We start from the raw sequence: 18111 nt of genomic DNA on the forward strand, positions 1-18111 counted from the left end.
ACAGCCGGGCCTGTGTTGTCTCAGGATGCAGGAAGGGGGGCCGAACTTGGACCACTTTCATCCTCTGGCCCTCTTGATCCACCAAGCTGCCCTTCCTTTCTTGGGCACAGCTGCGTCTCCGGCCTGCAAATTTACGAGCATGGAGGGAAGAGGCAATGGAGGGAACAGGGAACCTGAAAAGGAGGACAATGCTCAGTTGCAAGACAGGCAGAAAAGGTTAAGCACATGTGCACTGCGCTGTGCTCATCATGCTTCTGAGGTCCATAACAACAACAACAGCTGGAGAGAGAACTGTGTTCTTGCATTGTAGACTGGAGGGAGAAGTGGAGTTAGTGATGGTTAGAAGTCGTGTGGCATGGCTGGAAGGAGACCAAAGAAACGTGGATATATAGAATTCATAGAACTGTAGTTTTTAGTCAGAATTTCATTTCTTGTAACTTGAAGCCATGGGTTTGAGTTCCATCTTCCATGTGACAGGCCTTCAGATATTTGAAGGTGGCTATCATATTGTTATAAGAATTTTAAGGTCTCAAATATAGAATAAATGTTCACAAATGCACACATATCTAAATATATGAACCATGTGTCTGAAATAGTATGGGAGAGCAATCCTGAAACCATTTTGACTCTCCCAATGGCCTCAGATATTCCTCTGCAGTAAGGGAGGCCAATGGGTAAAGCCTTCCCATTGTCTTTTTTGCTTGCAAATCCTGTCTTAAGGGTGTATTTGTGTATGAATGGCCAGGCTGCCCAGGTAATGCAATCAGTGACCATTATCAGGTATCGTGTCAGACAGGATTTCTGCTTTAGACCGCCTCCTGTGATTTCTGCTGTAGACTGCCACCTTCTGTGATGTATGTATGATGTTTTGGGGGTGGTCTTGGGCTACAGGGTGGGCAATTTCAAAAGTCTATATAAGGGCTTGCACACCATTGTTCAGGGTTCTCCTCCCTTCTGTGTGTGGTGAGTGGGGACCCTGTTTCAACAGTTCCTTGAATAAAGATCAGGCTTACTACCCACTTTGCTTCTCAATATACTCTGGTTGGCCTTCTACCAATAGGGAACCCACTAAGGACTCTTTGCAGGCTCCAGAAAGGGAGCAGTTTTTCTTATAACAATATCTCCTCTCAATCTCCTTTTCTCCAGGCTAAACATACCCAGCTCCTTTAACTGTTCCTCACAAGGCTTGCTTCCAGACCCTTGATCATCTTATTTACCCTCCTCTGTACACATTCCAGCTTGTCAGCATACAAATTGTGGGATGCGCAGGAAGTCAGGCCATCGGTCCCCTTGGCTCAATGTTGTCAGTGACCGGCAACAGCTCTCCATGGTTTTCAGGAAGGTGGCACTTCCAGCCCTACTTGGATATGTCTTGGGGATTGAACCTGGGCCTTTCTCCATGCAAGGCAGATGCTCTCCCACTTAGATATGGCCTGTCCCTAATCATAGGAGGCTGTCTCATACCAAGTCAGAAGCAATTTGGGGAATGTCTGTGGCTCCCCAGATCTTGCTCATCTTCCAGCTCCCATCATCCCTGACCACTGGCCTTGCTGCCTGGGAATGATGGGAGTCCAACAACGTATGCAATACCCAATCTCTGCCTTATTGCTACTAGCCACAATGGAGGCAATGCTCTGCCTCCATGGTCAGAGGCAGTAACACTAGTTGCTGGAAACTGCGAGTAGGAGAGCACCGCTGATGCGCACGGGTTCTGCTTTCAGGCTTCCCAGAAGAGGCATCTCATTGGCCACAATGAGAACAGGATGCTGGACTAGATGAGCCTCCTTGGGCCTGACCCAGCAGGGCTCTTCTTATGTTCTTTGAGTGCTTCCAGTCGCCCTTGTTACAGAAATTACAGGGTGGGGCACATCTTTAAAGTTGTTAAATGTTACAGATATTATGCCTGAACGTATCCTTTTGGCTTGACAGCTCAGGGAAGATAGCTAGCTTTATAAATCACATAAAATCAACCCCTTTGTCGATTTCCTCCATTCCAACACCATTTTGTCCTTGGAAAAAGGACTCTTTCCCCTGCCACTTCCCACCATAATCGCTCACATGTGAGGACATGTATACACACCCCACCCAGGGAAGTGCCCAGGGGTGACAATTACTGAGCAGTTAGTTTCCAAAAGCCAGACTTGCCCCAGGTTATAGGTGTGCAAAGGGAGCTCTATTGTCCTTTGATGGTGGGTATTTGAAAGCAACAGGGGTGAGCTCCTGTTGTTCGGCCCCAGCTCCTGCCCACGTAGCAGTTTGAAAGCACATCAAGTGCAAGTACATAAATAGGTACCGAACTGGCGGGAAGGTAAACGGCTTTTCCGTGCACTGCTCTGGTTTGCCAGAAGTGGATTAGTCATGCTGGCCACATGACCCGGAAGCTGTCTGTGGACAAACACCAGCTCCCTTGGCCTATAGAGCGAGATGAGCGTCGCAACCCCAGAGTCGGCCGCGACTGGACCTGACGGTCAGGGGTACCTTTACCTTTTACTTGAGAGGAGCCTGGACATGTTTTGCCTATGCTAACCTTGTACCAAAGACTTGTCTGGACATGTTTGCCAAGGTTGAAGTAGTGTAACCCCTGTGTACCCCTCCCCTTTTGTGACATGTTAGTGATGTAAAGATGATGTAACAATGATGCTTTATGAACTGTATTCTCATACAGAATATGAAAATTCCTGGGATATTGTGGGAAGTTGTCACCCCATGCTTGGGGTTCCTTACTCCTGTGGGGACCTGTTGCGCAACAATAAAGAGCATAGTCTACTGATCACTGTTTTGCTCCAAATTACTTAGCTGGAATTTCCTTCTTTTACTGACCGCATGGACCACCGGGGGACTTGAACCCTGGCGAGCTGAGCTGTTGAGTAGTCTCTCACCCCAGAATTTTCCTTATCACCCTGTTTATTGAACATTCACTCTGAATTGCACGCAAGGAGGATAGATGATGCTGGCTATTGTTTATTTACAGACAAATCCCTGTTAGTGCGGGGGTTGTGCTCCTGGTTCCCTCCCCCCAACGTATAGGTGGAGTGCGCATGAGCCGACCCCACTCTGTTATGCCCCATTTTTGGGCCACTTAAGGTTCCTCATCATTACTTATTTATAAAATTATCTATATACTATACAACATCTGATCCCATTGAAAAAATACAAAACATCACAAAATCTATAAAGGAAATTAGATACCCGGTATAAAAAGTCAACAAGAGATGTAATGTTAAAATTCTCTCTCTCTCTCTCTCTCTCTCTCTCTCTCTCTCTCACACACACACACACACACACACACATATACACATCAAGAGATGTGTTTGACAGTTAGCAGCTTGGAGGTCTCTGCTAACTCTCTGCTGGGAGAGTATTCCACAGTGCTGGGGCCATTAACACTAAATGCTCGTTTATCCATTCATTTTCATTTTATCTGTATACTGCTCAGAGCAGCTTACAACAAACAAACTGGGGTACATTTCAAACGCTACAAAAATGATTTCTTAATAACAATAAAACAATAGCATAGCAACCATTTCATAATAGCATAGCAGAACAAAAAAATATAGCAACATACCCAAAAAACCACTCCACCTTTCAATACTATAGATGTGACAATATTACTTAAACAGCAAGCAGCCTCCAATAGCAAAAATAGCAAGGGAGCTTCACAGTTTCACCTTAGCCCTAGGAACCCCCCTCCAAGGATGCTGCTCACAGTCCCTTTCCTGCAGCAGCTCCTTGGAAGGCTTCGAAGAGCAAAGGGTAAGATAGCTGGAAATACCCCTCCCATGACATTTCTTTACTTGAAGTGAAGCCACTAGAAGTGAAGCCACTGTGAAGCCACAGTGGGGGGACAGCGAACAGCACTTCTCTGGGTATTAAACTATTTAATGAATGTTGGAAGATTCAGAACAGATAAAAGGAAGTACTTCTTTATGCAGTGCGTAGTTAACCTGTGGAACTCGCTGCCACAGGAGGCTGTGATGGCCACCAACTTGGATGGCTTTAACAAGAGTTTTGGACAAATACATGGAGGAGGAGAACACACTCGATGGCATCTGGTCAGCCACTGTGAGAACAGGATGCTAGACTAGATGGGCAACTGCCTGATCCACCTGGACTCTTCTCTTCTTGTGTTATCCAGTGCAATTTCCTGTCACCTTCTGTGATAGTCTGATCCTTTAGGGTAGTGGGTTTGTTGTGCAATACCTCCCAACTCACTATAATTGCACAAACTGAAATTGCCAGTGATATAGAAAAAATAGGGGTGGTTGGCTTTTGCTGCCCAACTCCCCAAGGGACTGAGTCCCCTAAGTTCATGATCGGTCAGAGATGAATGGATGGAGGCAGGAGGCAGTGAAAGCAAGGCAGATCTTTATTTTTCTGTTGCAACAGAGTTCCCTCTCCTCCTAGCAAGGAGGCAAGAGAGACCCAGAACCCAGAAGAAACATTGTGTTTTGGCGTGGAGAAGGACATCCTCCCTACAAACAGTTAGAAATTACTATGCTCATAAGGTGGGGTTGCTGTGGCTCAGGCAGGCCAAGGTGTGATGTTCCTGAGGATTTAGCAAGTTTTACATAGTTCCAGACACAGTTTACACAAAACGTTAGCATTTGATAAGACAATCAGGATGCCAGCAGACATCCCTTGATGCAGGGCATCTGGGCAAACAATGACAATACAAAGGAGATTCAGAGATATAGGAGAGGAATCCCTTCAGGAACTTCCCCTGCTTGCTGTCTGCCTACCTGTTCTCAGGCAAGGGGTATTAAGGAGGCAGAGGGAATATTTAGTCTTTAGGAGAGCCAAGATGGCTTTTGGATTGCTCTCCTGTACTATTTTAGACATGTGGCTTATATACTTATGTATGTGTGTTTACCTTGTACAATCATCAACATTTATTCTATATTTGAAACCTTAGAATTCCTATATCATGTGATACAGAAACAAATAGTAGAAGACGCCTTCACCCTGGTATAGCTCCCCTTTATCACATACACAGCCCAACAAGACAATGACAAAAATCCACCAACAGCATACAAATCAATATGGCTAACCTAATCAAAAACACCCACCCACCCCACTCACACACGAAAACAAAAATCACCACAGCCAATCACAACCAACCAACCACACCCTAGGCCAACCCCAACCTCTCTCACCACCAAAGGAACACAAGTGAACAGCAGAGAACCTGCACAAGCAACACTGACACAAAACCCCACATATATTAAAATAGAAACATCACCACCCAACCCCAACCCCACTCACCTTTCCCCCCCCACCTCTCTCCCCCATTCTTCCTAATGTCTCAACAAATGAAACCGATTTGCAAAAAAAAAAAAGTTACACGGGGGGGGGGGAAATACGATAGACATTGCACATACCTTTGTAAATCAAGAAATTCTTTAATAAAAATACATTTAAAAAACACACAATATCATGTGATGGAATCCCACCCAGCAGGAGTCTGGAAACGTCCTTAAACTCAGTGGCAATGAGTGGTTGGGAACTGCATCATGGCTGCTAAGCCAGTAGGTGGAGCTCCTCACTCTGGATCAGCAAAAGGAATGGCAGCACACCAGGTGCTAGGCTGCTAGAGACCCAGCGCTTTAAAACAAGTTCCTAAGTATTGCCCAACTAGCAAAAAAAGTCAGGATGGGATGCATGTGACAGGAGAAGGGGTCGTATTTTGCAGGGGCTTCTGGAGGATGCAAACTTTCTCTGTGCATACAGTATTTTAGAAGACTTTTAGAAGACATCTGAAGGCAGCCCTGTTTAGGGAAGCTTTTAATGTTTGATGTATTACAGTATTTTAATATTTTTTGGGAAGCCGCCCAGAGTGGCTGGGGAAGCCCAGCCAGATGGGCGGGGTATAAATAAATTATTATTATTATTATTATTATTATTATTATTATTATTATTATTATTATCATCATCATCATCAATACACAGGCTTGCATGTACAGGCAGGCCTCCCTTCGAGAATTAGAAGTCAAAATCTTCCAGCTCAAAGCACATGATGTTTCAGACAAATGCAAGCCCCAGTGCTATTCAGCTATTAAGCTGTTACCCTGGAGGTTGGATGGTCCTTGCTCCTTGTTAGGTCCAGAAACTTGCAAATGAATTAGGCAGATTACTGTTTAGGCTAGGTTATCGACAGTATGATGCAGCCGGGGGAAAGGAGCTCATGCTATTCTAGGCTGCATCAACAGAAGTCTAGTGTCCAGACCAAGGGAAGTCATAGGACCACTCTTTTTTGCCTTGGTCAGACCTCACCAAGAATACTGTGTCCAGTTCTGGGCATCACAATTTAAGAAGGATGTTGACGAGCTGAAACGTGTGCAGAGGAGGGCAACCAAGATGATCAAGGGTGTGGAAACCAAGCCTTATGAGGAAATGTTGAAGCAGCTGGGCATGTTTAGCCTGGAAAAGAGGAGACTGAGAGGAGATATGATCGTCATCTTCAAATATCTCAAGGGTTGTCACATGGAAGATAAGAGCAAGCTTGTTCTCTCCTGCTCTGGGGGACAGGCAGGACTCGAACCAATGGCTTCAAATTACAAGAAAGGAGATTCCAACTGAACATTGGGAAGACCATTCTGACAGTAAGAGCTGTTCAACAGTGGAAGGGTCTCCCTCGGGAGGTGGTGGACTCTCCTTCCTTGGAGGTTTTTAAGCAGAGGTTGGATGGCCATCTGTCGTGGATGCTTTAGCTGAGATTCCTGCATTGTAGGGGGTTGGACTAGATGACCCTTGGGGTCCCTTCCAACTCTACAGTTCTATGATTCTATCCATGACCACCAGCAGCGATAAATGAAAATAGAGTATCCATGTTCCTCATTACCAGATGCTGAGGACAACACTGGAACGTGGCTAACTCTGCTTGCAACGTTCTGAGAGGCTGAACGCTGTTGGAGTGCTATTACATGAGCACTGTTCCACAGCATTTGATATTTCATTTACATACATTCATTCGAAATAAGATGGGCAATTCTATATCCTCCCACCAGGCTGACGAAGAATTCTAAGAGATAGTAGTCAATATCCGGAATCACTGTTGAGTGTTGGACATCATATTTGCTGTATACACAAAGCTTCACAGCTTGTCTTTCATCGTACAAGGTCTGGTACCTCACTTCATTTAAAGATTTTCAGAGACTTTGAGACTAAAGATTTCATTTTGTATTTCTTGTGGTTTGAAGGAATTCTATAAAGATTGTCTATTGCTTATGTACATGGTCATCGTGTTGCCTAGATATTGCTGATGAACGCTGTTGGAGACAGAGGATTGGGCTGGGTCATACTTCTGACCTTGATTCAGCAAGGCAGTTCTTAGAGAATTTCATATCACTTAGGGCAGGGGTGAGGATTTATGTTTCCTCCCTTAGCTGAGAGCCATATTATCCAGTTGAAAAACTCTCAGGGGCCTGAATTCCAATAGTGCACAGAGCCAGATCCACACACAGTTGCACACTCTCGACTCACAAAGACAGAACTATTTCCCACCAAAAGAAAAGCAAACATTGAGGTCTTAGTCACTCCGCTCAAGTTTCACGTTTTACACAGTTTAGTTTTTTTTTAAATCTCTGCAACACCCATTATCTGTCTGGAAAAAGAACTCCGTAATTGCAGAAGAAGAATGCCAATAACGTCAGTGCACAGGTGAACGGCAAGCCCAGCCTTATAGCTTTTCAAATCCTCAGACTTCAAAATGTAATTGCGGCCCCAAAATTGCTTGCTTGCAATTGCAAAGTGGACGCTTCTAACAGGTTTGAAAGGAACCAAGTTTCCCTCTCTGCTTCAACAGCCTTGCAACAGATCTTTTTGCAGAAGAGCAAGCTGCAATCGCAGGCTTTTGTACAATATCAAAGCCTTTTCATCCTTTCAGCCGCTCCCTACTGAACAGCCCATGGGTGACTAGATGGGGACTTCCTGCCCTGACATAGCATTCATGCAGCTGTATAATAATAATAATAATAATAATAATAATAATAATAATAATAATTTATTACTTATACCCTACCCATCTGGCTGGGTTTCCCCAGCCACTCTGGGCGGTTCCCAACAGAATATTAAAAACACGATAAAAAAATCAAACATTAAAAACTTCCTTAAAGAGGGCTGCTTTCAGATGTCTTCTAAAAGTCAGATAGTTGTTTATTTCCTTGACACCTGATGGGAGGGCATTCCACAGGGTGGGCGCCACTACCGAGAAGGCCCTCTGCCTGGTTCCCTATAACCTCACTTCTCGCAGGGAGGGAACCACCAGAAGGCCTTCAGAGCTGGACCTCAGTGTCTGGGCTGAATGATGGGGGTGGAGATGCTCCTTCAGGTATACTGGGCCAAGGCCATTTAGGGCTTTAAAGGTCAGCACCAACCTTTTGAATTGTGCTTGGAAAGGTACTGGGAAAAGTACTAGCTAGTTTCCTATCCTCACAACTGTCCTCCAACTTAAAGGTAAAGGTAAAGGGACCCCTGACCATTAGGTCCAGTCGTGGCCGACTCTGGGGTTGCGGCGCTCATCTCGCTTTATTGGCTGAGAGAGCCGGTGTACAGCTTCCGGGTCATGTGGCCAGCATGACTAAGCCGCTTCTGGCGAACCAGAGCAGCGCACGGAAACGCCGTTTACCTTCCCGCCAGAGCGGTACCTATTTATCTACTTGCACTTTGACGTGCTTTCAAACTGCTAGGTTGGCAGGAGCAGGGACCGAGCAACGGGAGCTCACCCCGTCGCAGGGATTCGAACCACCAACCTTCTGATCGGCAAGTCCTAGGCTCTGTGGTTTAACCCACAGCGCCACCCGTGTCCTCCAACTTACGTCAGTATTATTCTTATTCCCCATATTACAGATGGAGGCTGAGAGACAACAGCCTATCTAAAACTACCTAATAAGCAGAGTCAGCCCTACCATTAGGCAGAGTGAGTAAACTGCTTCAGGTGGCAGATGTTGGGGGGCGGCAGCAGCCCTCCAAAGCTCCACCTCAAGCATTGCCTTCGGTTGGCTCACAGCTTGCCCTGGGCCCTGTAGTCTGGTCACAGAGGACACGTTCCATTCACCAGCACTGATTTAATCACCAGTCCAGACATATTCTATCCTTGGCATGGGAAGGGGACACATGAGCACATAAAGCATTTAAAAACCATATTGTCAGGAAAGCATTGTTTAATGTTTGGATAAGATATAAGGATCTACTTGAAAATAAAACTCCAAAATGGCTGTCACCGATGGAAGCGAAGGCTCTGAAAAAGCTCAATATGGAGGCCAAATGGCCGAAATATTGGGAAATTTTGGAACAAGATGGAGATAGATTGAAACTGCAGAGTTTTGAGAAATTAAAAAACAAAGTGCGAGACTGGCTTCATTATTATCAGATAATGGAGGCATATAATTTGGATAAGAAAATTGGCTTCCAGGTGGAAAAATCAAAATTAGAAACAGAACTGTTAGAACCCAAAACTAAGATTTTGTCAAAGATGTATAACTTGCTGTTGAAATGGAATACTCAGGATGAAACGGTGAAATCTGCTATGATTAAATGGGCTCAAGATGTTGGACATAACATAATGATGGCTGACTGAGAACAGTTATGGACCACAGGTATGAAGTTTACGGCATGCAATGCCTTAAGAGAGAATATTATGAAAATGATATACAGGTGGTACATGACACCAGTCAAGCTTGCAAAAATCTATCATTTGCCCGACAATAAATGTTGGAAATGTAAAGAAACTGAAGGTACATTCTTTCACCTTTGGTGGACGTGCCCAAGGATTAAGGCTTTCTGGGAGATGATCTATAATGAATTGAAAAAGGTATTTAAATATACCTTCTTGAAGAAACCAGAGGCCTTTCTCCTGGGCATAGTGGGCCAATTGGTGTTAAAGAAGGATAGAACTTTCTTTATGTATGCCACAACAGCAGCAAGAATACTTATTGCAAAGTACTGGAAGACACAAGAACTACCCACTCTGGAAGAATGGCAGATGAAGGTGATGGACTACATGGAATTGGCGGAAATGACTGGCAGAATCCGAGACCAGGGAGAAGAGTTGGTGGAAGAAGATTGGAAGAAATTTAAAGACTATCTACAGAAATATTGCAAAATTAATGAATGTTAGAATGATGTTAGAATGAAGTTAGGTGGTTTAAGCAGTAATGCTATAAAGGTGTATGTAAAAATGGATTGATAACAGGTGAAAATTTAAAGTTATAGTATATTAAGTTAAAGGATTAAGAGAAAATAAAGAGGGAAAGAAATTGCTGAATTAACTAATTGAATTGGAATACAAAAAAGGGAGGTATGAGGAGGTCAGGGAAACAAGGATATGAATGTAAGGCATGGAAAGATTGATCTATTTTTTTAAAGTGTTTTTTATTCTTTTATTCTGTATTTTGTATTTTTCTTGTATTTTTATTTCTGTCTTTTGTTTTTTTGTTTTTGCTTTTCTTGTTTTTATGTAACTCTTTTTTCTGAAATTTTAATCAATATCATAAAAAAAAAAAAAGGGAAGGGGACACATGAGGGTCCTTTGCCTCGGGCAGCAAAAGACTTTGGGCTGGCCCTGCTAGTGAGTTAATGGCAGAGGCGATCATTTGTCCAAGACACTTTCCTGATTAATTGTTCCCACACTGATCCACTAAACCACTCCCATGTTTCAGAAATAAGGTTCAGTGTGGTACAATTCTTCTCCCTGCTTCCCAGTTGTGCAAGTCTTGGATTTGGACGCAGTTCCACGCCCACATTTCATTTCTGGGATTCCTTCTCTGTATTGGCCATTTCCTGTTATAGCCGCATAACAGCCCAGAAGGCAGTATCCCAAGACTCTCCTCTTAAACCATCAGTCTCCCCTTAGGCATGCTGGGACACTCACTGAATGTCCCGTGCTGTGAGGGAGGGCAAGGAATGATAATGGTGGGTGTGGCAAGGATCCAGGAAAAATAAAAATAAAAAGAGCAGGCATCTCTGATGTCTCAGCACCCTGAAGGATGTGTGTCCTTCCTGCACAACTCAGCATATCCTGTGTATTTTGACAGCTAAGATGTTGTTATCTTTTGTACAGATTGCCTGCTAATGATCAGCTGATGTTTCAATGGGCACTAAGGGATGGAACATATTTTTTCAATGGCTCATGATGGCTGCTGGCTTCACAAGTGACCAGCCTGCTGTTTGCTTTCTGGGGATCCTGGTGTTGCATATCCTCCAACATTTCTCCCATGAAAATAGGGACGTCCTATTGAATAATAATAATAATAAGAAGAAGAAGAAGAAGAAGAAGAAGAAGAAGTGCTTTTTTCTTTAAAAATGTTTAGGGATATTCTCATTTTGACTCAAGAAAATAACCATTTTATAATTCAAATCAGGAAAAATAAATACAGTAAATGGATAAAAGTACAAAGATTCACAAAATGTTTAGGGATATGCGTAACCTTGTGTCCCCCCAGAAAAAAGCACTGATGATAATAATAATAATAATAATATGCCGCCCATCTGACTCTTGTTGCCCCAGCCACTCTGGGCAGCTTCCAACATATATACAAACATAATAAAACATTAAACATTTTTTTAAAAAACCCTTCCCTATACAGGGCTGCCTTCGGATGTCTTCTAAAGGTTGTATAGTGACTTATCTCCTTGCTTAACTCCATACCCCCCCACCAATTCTCCAATAAAAATAGGGCATCCTAAGGAAATGTCGGACATTCTGGGATCAAATCAGAAACCAAGAGAGCTTCTGTAAATCCAGGACTGTCCATGGAAAATAGGGACATTTGGAGGGTCTGCACTTCAGCTGGCCATATCTCTCTAAACGCCCTTCTGCAAGGCACAAAGAGGCCAGACTGCAAGGGAAAATTACAAAGGGACACAACATTGCCGTCCAAAAGGGCAGTATTCAGAAGCCAAAGGAAGGATGTTCCTGCATTGCAGGGGGTTGGAGTAGATGACCCTTGGGGGTCCCTTCCAGCTCTACAACTCTATGATTCTGTGATTTTTGGATTGGGGAGCACTGCCTTAACTCATAGCACACACAGACATGTAATTTTATTATTTACATTTGTTTTCAAAATCTATTGATCTTCATATTTTGATCATTTTTATTATGTCTACTGTTTTCAAAGTCTGTTTTATTTGCTATTTTTTAGCAATTATTTTAATACTATTTTATGTGAACTGATTAGCGATACCTTTTTGATTAAGCGGCATATAAATCTCACTAAATAAGAACATTACAATAAAAAAACCAGGAAAACAATGGTAAAAAGAATCACAACATGTCCGTATTTTACTTTATTTTTGCAACAAGTCGAGTGAGATACATTGGAACAGCCAGAAGAGGTTATTTGGGGTCGAGTGACTCATATAATCTTAACTCAGCCTTGCCCAATTTGGGAACCTACAGATTCTGTGCATTACAGCTCTGGCAGCTGGGGTTGATGGGAGCTGCAGTTCATAACATCTGGAGGGAGCCAGGTTGGCGGAGAATGCATTTTAAAATTATTTTTTAATTGCAAGTTTATTAAGGAAATTTAAAAACCAAAGTGTGGGGGGGGGGAAGAGAAATAATTATAAAAATACTAATGTGAGATGAGTGGGGGTAGGAAGAAAAAGAAGGAAACTCCACCGAAAAGCTCATATTCTGTAATAGATTGTGAGTATTTAGGTTGCTTCGACACCATGCATTTAAAGAACTATGATACCACTCATAACAGTAATGGCGTCCCCCCAAAAAAGAATCCTGTGAATTATAGTTCGTTATGGGTGTGCATGTTGCTAGGAAAGCCCCTCATCCCCTCACAGATCTACAGTTCCAGAGTGGTTTAACAACCAATGCTTCTTCCCAGAGAACTCTGGGAATGCTAGCTCTGTGAGGGGAATAGGGGTCTCCTAACAACTCTTTGTGCCCTTAGCAAACCACAACTCCCAGGATTCTTTGGGGGAAGCCATGATTGTTAGAATTATATAACAGTGCTTTAAACGAATGATGCAGCCCTGACCTTCCAGATTTGGCAGTGCAGTCGTATCTTGGTTCTCAAACACCTTGTGACTTGAATGTTTTGGCTCCCGAATGCCGCAAACCTGGAAGTAAGTGTCCCGGTTTGCGAACTATTTTGGAAGCCAAACGTCCAACGGGGCTTCCGATTGGCTGCAGGAAGCTCCTGAAGCCAATCGGAAGGTGCACCTTGGTTTTCAAACATCTTCAGAAGTCGAGCGGACTGACGGAACGGATTCTGTTCAAGAACCAAGGTACGCCCGTATATATCTCTTAATGACCACAAGGGCTCATCAAATCCGTCTTGTTCTTCAGACCAAAAAGAGATGCTGGACAATTTGCCTTATTAAAATGCTCCCGTTCACTTCGTTCCCTGCCAATGGCATTTTGGAAGGTGAGGAAAGGTCAGAGACCTCATAGGCCCCATTGCTGGACCCCTTTTTCCACCGCAGAGGAGATGAACTAGGCTTAAGGACGGCTGCCTTGACGGCATGCGAGAACAGGCAGCAAGTGAGGCACATGTGACTCAGCCTGTGTGACTCAGCATGTGAGGCTGGGCAGGATGTGAGGCAGTCCCGGCAGCGTGGCTCCCATCGCGCATGGTGTTGTTGTCGAGTGACATCATAATCCAGACAAAACAGGACTCTTTGCAGCAGTGTGCTTTCTCACACAGACAGGAAGTGTAGTCCTCAAGAGGCATAGGAAATGGGGAAGGCCTGGAGTCCTGGAAAGGCTGATAACTCCCACATTTTTCCTTTGACGGAAGTGGGGAGATGGGGTGGCCGCTTGTAAGACGTGCTCGAAATAGCTTGGTGGTGTTCTCTCCTTCTACTACTTCTGACTTTGTATAAGGCAGCCTTCTATGATTGGGGAAAGGCCATATCTAAGTGGGAGAGCGTCTGCCTTGCGGAGCCGTCTTTCCCATAGGGCTTAGTGGTGCGTTGCGTCGGGGCTCCGGCCTCTCAGAGGCGCCCCAGCGAGTGGGGGAGCTGCGCGGCTTTGCCGGCGGCCTCCTCGTTCTCTGCGCGCCCGCCAGCTGTGCCCTGTCAACCATATGGCTGGCGGGCGCGCAGCTTCCCTCCCAAGCCTCTGGAGGGATTGCTCTCCCACAGCGGCATGGGGGAGAGTTGCGCACCCTCCCCATTGCTGGCAGTGCGCAGCTTCACCCCCTCCCCCACTATCCATGGTAATTTAGGGGCGCTAAGCATGGCCAGCAGGGACGTGGGTGGTGCTGTTGGTTAAACCACAGAGCCTAGGACTTGCTGATCAGCAGGTCGGCGGTTCTAATCCCTACGACGGAGTGAGCTCCCGTTGCTCGGTCCCTGCTCCTGCCAACCTAGCAGTTCAAAAGCATGCCAGTGCAAGTAGATAAATAGGTACCGCTACAGCAGGAAGGTAAACGGCGTTTCCGTGTGCTGCTCTGGTTTGCCAGAAGCGGCTTAGTCATGCTGGCCACATGACCCTGAAGCTGTATGCCGGCTCCCTCGACCAATAAAGCGAGATGAGCGCTGTAACCCCAGAGTCGGTCACGACTGGACCTAATGGTCAGCGGTCCCTTTACCCCCTTTAAGCATGGCCAGTGGTCAGGGATGATGGGAGCTGGAAGTTGAGCAAGATCTGGAGAGCCACAGACATTCCCCAAACTTCTTCTGACTTGGTATGAGACAGCCTCCTATGATTGGGGACAGGCCATATCTAAGTGGGAGAGAATCTGCCTTGCATGGAGAAAGGACCAGGTTCAATCCCCAAGAAATATCCAGGTAGGGCTGGAAATGCTCCCTTCCTGAAAACCATGGAGAGCTGTTGCCAGTCACTGACAACACTGAGCCAAGGGGACCGATGGCCTGACTTCCTGCGCATCCCACAATTTGCATGTTGACAAGCTGGAATGTGTACAGAGGAGGGTAAATAAGATGATCAAGGGTCTAGAACAGGGGTTGTCAACCTGGTCCCTACCACCCACTAGTGGGAGTTTCAGGATTCTAGGTGGGTGGCAGTGGGTTCTACAGCACAGGCTGAATCCTTCTTCCATCGAACACTGGTGGGCGGTCAGGAAATTTTGCCATCAAGAAAGATGCATTAGTGGGCAGTAGGGAAAAAAGGTTGACTACCCCTGGTCTAGAAGACAAGCCTTATGAGGAATGGTTGAAGGAGCTGGCTATTTTTAGCATAGAGAAAAGGAGATTGAGAGGAGACATTGTTATAAGAAAAACCGTTCCCTTTCCCTTATGGGGTATTCTAGAGCCCACATAGAGTCCTTAAGTGGGTTCCCTATCGGTTGGAGAAAATAACAGAGGTCAACCAGAGTATATTGAGAAGCAAGGCGGCTAGTAAGCCTGATCTTTATTCAAGGAACTGTTGCAACAGGGTCCCCACTCACCACACACAGGAGGGAGGAGGAACCAAGAACAATGGTGCATAAGCCCTCATATAAACTTCTGAAATTGCCCACCCTGTAGCCCAAGACCACCCCTGAAACATCATACATACATCACAGAAGGAGGTGGTCTACAGCAGAAATCCTGTCTGCCACGATACCTGAAAATGGTCACTGATTGCATTACCTGGGCAGCCTGACCATTCTTTCGTGATGGTTACTGCTTGAGTTCCTTAATCCAGGTCACAGGCTCACCCTATTCATACACAAACACACCCTTAAGACAGGATTTGCAAGCAAAAAAGCAATGGGAAGGCTTTCCCCATTTGCCTCCCTTACTGCAGAGGAATATTTGAGGTCACTGGGAGAGTCAAAATGGCTTCAGGATTGCTCTCCTGTACTATTTCAGACACACGGTTCATATATTTAGATATGTGTGCATTTATGAATATTTATTCTATATTTGAGACCTTAAAATTCCTATAACATCTCGTAACCCTGGAACGTTCAGCTTTGTCCAAATTCATGGATTATGAAGCTATCTGTGGCTCCTAGCCATGATGGTTGAGAAAAGGGCAACCAAAAATTATGCAGGGGGTTGGGCAAATCCACTAAGTGGAAAGGTTGCAGCGTTTGGGACTTTTTAACGTTTGGAGGACAGGTGAGTAAGAGGCAACATGGTATAAGTTTACAAAATTATGGGGAAAGTGGGGAGAGAGAGAGAGAGAAGTTTTTCTGCCTCTCTCGTAGCACTAGATCTGGTGGACGTCCAAAGAAGTTGGATGTTGGACTATCCAAGACACATAAACACAAGTCGTTCTTCACACAGCACATAGCTGAACCACGGAACTCATTCCCAGAGGAGGCAGTGATGGCCCCTCCCCAACTTGGATGGCTTCAAAAGAGGATTGGACAAATTGATGGAGGACGACTGTTGATGGCTGCTAGCCAGGCTGGCTATGCTCTGCCTCCGCAGCTGGAGGAAGCCATGCTTCAGAACGCTACTTGTTGGAAATCACAGGAGAGTCTTGTGCTCAGGTCCTGCTCGAGGGTTTCCCACAAGGCATCTGCTTAGCCCAGGCATAGGCAAACTCGGCCCTCCAGATGTTTTGGGACTACAACTCCCATGATCCCTAGCTAGCAGGACCTGTGGTCAGGGATGATGGGAATACATCTGGAGGGCCGAGTTTGCCTATGCCTGGCTTAGCCACTGTGAGAACAAGATGCTGGACTAGGTAGGGCTCCTTTGGCCTAATCCTGCAGGCTCTTCTTCTGTCCTCATGCAAAGGCATGGCATGTGCTCGGAACTAGCTCAGCACAGGACCCATAAACGGGGAGGTGCGTGTAGGACTATTTGGGAAACAGGAGCAGGAAACAGATGGAACCAACACTTCACATAACTAATCTAATAGATAAACAGGGCATGTTTTAATAATGGACATGTACAGTAGTTGGTTAAGGGTGCTGAGAGTTGTTAAAGGTAAAGGGACCCCTGACCATTAGGTTCTGTCATGGCCGACTCTGGGGTTGCGGCGCTCATCTCGCTTTATTGGCCGAGGGAGCCGGCATACAGCTTCTGGGTCATGTGGCCAACATGACTAAGCCGCTTCTGCCGAACCAGAGCAGCACACGGAAACGCCGTTTACCTTCCCGCCAGAGGAAAGGACCTATTTATCTACTTGCACTTTGACATGCTTTTGAACTGCTAGGTTGGCAGGAGCAGGGACCGAGCAACGGGAGCTCACCCCATCGCGGGGATTCGAACCGCCGACCTTCTTAGGAGACCCATATACTCCCCCCCCCCCCAGAGATACAATCAGAGGTGTATCTAGGGACTGGCAAAATTGACCCCTCGCTGGGGGCGAAGGTCTGGGGCGTATGCAGAAATCACCTATTGCAGCAAGATCAAATGTGGGAGAATCTTCCCATCCTGACACCGCAACACAAAGGTGAGCAGTGAAGTGATTTCTTTTGGGGGGTGGGAGTGGGGAGAACAGATACAGCTCCTTGCCAAGGGCACAAGGGACCCTGGGAATGCCTCTGGCTATTGTTCCCAGAGTTTCCTGAGAAGAAGGAGTGATGGTTAAAGCACTTTGGGAAGTGTAGTTCTGGAAGGAGAATAGGGGGTCTCCTAGCATCGCTCAGCACCCTTAACAGACTACAACTCCCAGGGCTCTTTGTGGGACGCTGTGGCTGTTTAAAGTGGTATCATAGCTTTTTAAATGTGTGGTGTGAATGTAGCCACACAAAGAGGCCTTTCTAGGGAGCAAGCAAGTGTGCTGGCTTGCCCCTGAAATTGTGGGGGCCGTGTGACGTGCGCATGTCTTGCAACATGCCGACGTCACTTGCACATGCCAGGCAATGTGCTGGCATGCTGTTTGCGTGCCGGACGGATTGTGATGCGAGCACACTGCACGGCGTGCGCAGGTGAGTTGAGCATGTTGCGCCACTTGCACGCACGGCTGCTACAGAATTTTGAGGGGCCCAGCCCCCTTCTTGACAATTTTGGGGGGTCCTTGCCCCCCACCCCACAGATGGAGCCCCTGTGAGCAAGAAAAACGAGCTGAGAGTCTTGGTACAGAGTGGTCCATGCCCCAGACAGAAAAGAAGTGGGGCAGCTGTCTGCTTGGAGGGAGAAGAGAGGGAAACAGAACCGCCCCGACTGAGTTGACTCTCTTCTCCATCTTCGCCTTTGTCTTCTGTCTCGGGTGTGGCGCCTCTGACTCCCTAGGGGGATCCCAGCCAGAAT

This window comes from Podarcis pityusensis (genome assembly GCF_964106645.2).
Source record: "Podarcis pityusensis genome assembly, chromosome: 16".
NCBI classification, from domain to species: domain Eukaryota; kingdom Metazoa; phylum Chordata; class Lepidosauria; order Squamata; family Lacertidae; genus Podarcis; species Podarcis pityusensis.